The following is a 2850-nucleotide window of genomic DNA, read 5'->3' as shown; positions in this document are numbered from 1 at the left end:
CTCTGACTTCTGCAGCTTCTTTTTGTATGTGTATTGCCTTCGCCATTTGAAGGGAGTTTGACTCTCATAGTGTATGGATGGGGCTTTTCATTGTTGGGGTGTTTTTTGGGGAGACATCTGTGCTCTCAAGAAAATGGGGATTTGTCAGTGGTGATTGGTTCTCCAGCGAGTGATGGTTCAGATGTGACTTGAGTGGGGTTCCTTTGGGAAGGGAAAAGACCTGGGTTTCTGAGTGTCCATAGAGAGAGTTATGGGGTCACTACAGGTGTTTGTGCATCTCCCCAGCCTCCTCCCATACAAGTTCTACAGGATATAGAAATCCTACAGAAAATAAAGTTCCAGCAAACTTCATTTTTAAAGGGGGCTTTGTGGAAGAAGACCCTTTCCCACTCTCCCTATTGAGAAAATGCTGTTCATCCACCTTTGGCATAAAAGGTATCATTTAGAAACGTAACCAAGGTAGTAGAAATATGTCACTTTGCTTCTGTGGTCTTTTATTTAGCTTGTGATGCTATTCCCCAGCTCCCTGGGAGGTACTTCCCCACAAGGGTGGATGCTTTAACCATTCCCATCTTTAAATGTGGATTAACCACACTAGAGCATCCTGCTGGGCTGATGAGGCCATTCCTGCTATTGTGTTTTTGTGGACCAACTGTTCTTTTGCATGGGGAGCATTCAAGGCAGCACCTTCCTCACCACAGTCCCAAAATGACCCTATCCCTGTGCCTGTGTGGGGTGGAGTGTGACCAGAACAGAAGCAAAGTGAACACCATGTCCTTTCCTCCCATCGTGACATGGCCACGAGGATTTTGGATCTGGGGTGCTGCAGCCAAAAGAAACCCATAGGATAAATCATGAGCACAGAAGTGTTGAGGTTTTGTGCTGATTTGGGCAAAGGGGCCAGGCAGCTACTGTTCTTCCTGCCTTCCAAGAAAATGTTACAGAGGAAAAGCTGAATTAAGGAAAATTTTGTAAAGGCATTTGTGCAGAAGGAGGGACAAGACATGGTAATGCCTTTTTTTTTTTTGCTTTTTTTTTTTTTAATTCCTGTACTTCCAAACACTCTGAATCCTTGAGGCTGGATCCCTGTCCCTCCAGTGACCCTGGGGAATGAAAAAATTGGGAAAAGGAAGTATGGCTCAGTTTTGGCCATTAAGCATCACCAAGGCAGTTGCTGATGGGCAGCCAGGTTTTGTCATGGAATCATGCAAAGGTTTGGGTTGGGAGAGACCTTAAAGATCATCTCATTCCAACCCCCCTGCCATGGGCAGGCACACCTTCCACTACACCAGGTTGCTTGGGTTAAAGTCCTTGGGATAACCAGCACTTCTCTGTGCCTCACGGAGCCCCATAGATGCAGAGCACCATTTGTGTGTCCCTGCAGAAGATGCCATCTCCAGGCTGTCCATCAGGGTGATAAGGGGAGCAGGCATCAGTCCTTTGCTTCTCCAGCTGCCCTGAAAGTAAATTTAGGTCAGGAGCTTGATGCTTAATGGTTCCTCTTGTTCTCAGCTGAGAAAGCATTTATCCACTCACTGCACAATTACCCGACTGAAAACAAGGTCGAAACAGCATTGTGCTGCAAAGTGGCTTTTCAGATGATTATTAAAAAAATACATGAAAAAAACCCATTATAATGAATTAGAAGGCAAAAAAAATCCCCCATTCCCTCTAGACATTGTTTTCTGACTTTTTGCCCATAGCCTTCTTTCTGAATCTGCTTTGTAGTTACCTAAACATCATTTCCCAACTCTACAGGGTAGGGAGGCCTCCTCTTAAGGCCATGGGGCTCTTACAAATCGAGGCTGAAACCCTTAGAAGCTGAATTTACAGCTTATGTATTCATAGAAAACATTTTGACTTTTGATCTTAGCCTCTCAGGAGGAAGTGAATCCCTTTTCTCTGTACTCACACATCCTTAAAATGTGAATAATGATATAGTAAGGATCAGTCCCAAAGGGTTTGCTGGGCACGTTGAAGCATCAGGAACCGCTCCAAATGAAGCAGACAAAAATAGCACCAGCTTTTTGAAGTGCCTGTTGGTTGTGCTCCCTTTTAATCAAACACCAGCCTGGGAGACAAGGCTGCTCCAAAACGATTAATATATCTGCTCATATGCCAGGCTTTCCCCCATAACTGAGTTTTAAGGCAACCAAAATAAGATTAGCCACAGCTCCCTCCTTAGCCTGGAGCAAAGGAGCTAATCAAGATCACACTTGAAGCATCTTTTAGTGCTGGGCTGTGCCAGCCCAGTTACTGCAAGGACACGAGGGGGTTTCTCTTCCTGCAAAGCCTGGTGCATGAGGTGTGGCTGCTTGGATTTCTCCTACCCCTTCACACTTACAGAGTGCCCTGATGCTGCTCCAGTATCCACATACCACTTCCCTTCTTATTTTGTGTGGTTTTTTTAGTGCTATTTGATCTTCCTAGATTACCCTTTTACAGTAGATCAGCCTTCATATGCTTACACAGCCTCTGGCTGAACACACCTCTCCCTGAACACGGCTTTTGGAGGAGAAATCAGCCAGCCTGAGGTGGGTAAGGATTTGCTGAGCTGTTTTTTGGATGCCCTTACCTGGGACGGAAGGGGAAGAAGAGAGGCACTTCTTGTTGCTAGGTGAAATTGCTTTTATTTCTCCAAGTCTGTGTTTCTGCAGTGTTGATATTGGCCCGTGTGACTGTCCTGCACCTCCTTCTGCCTGTGGAGGATGGGAAGGGATGGTCCCAGGAAGGGAGCCAGGCACAAACTGCTGAGAGGATGATTTGCAGAACTGCAAGAGCCTCTGTTTGGGCCAGAAGCTCATGTTATCAGGGCAGCCCCGCTTTGCTCTCTTGAAATGCCTCCTGGAG

This window comes from Pipra filicauda, unplaced genomic scaffold, assembly GCF_003945595.2.
Source record: "Pipra filicauda isolate LSUMZ 115617 unplaced genomic scaffold, ASM394559v2 scaffold114_size2234877_pilon, whole genome shotgun sequence".
Lineage (NCBI taxonomy): Eukaryota > Metazoa > Chordata > Aves > Passeriformes > Pipridae > Pipra > Pipra filicauda.
This window is presented reverse-complemented; position numbering follows the sequence as displayed.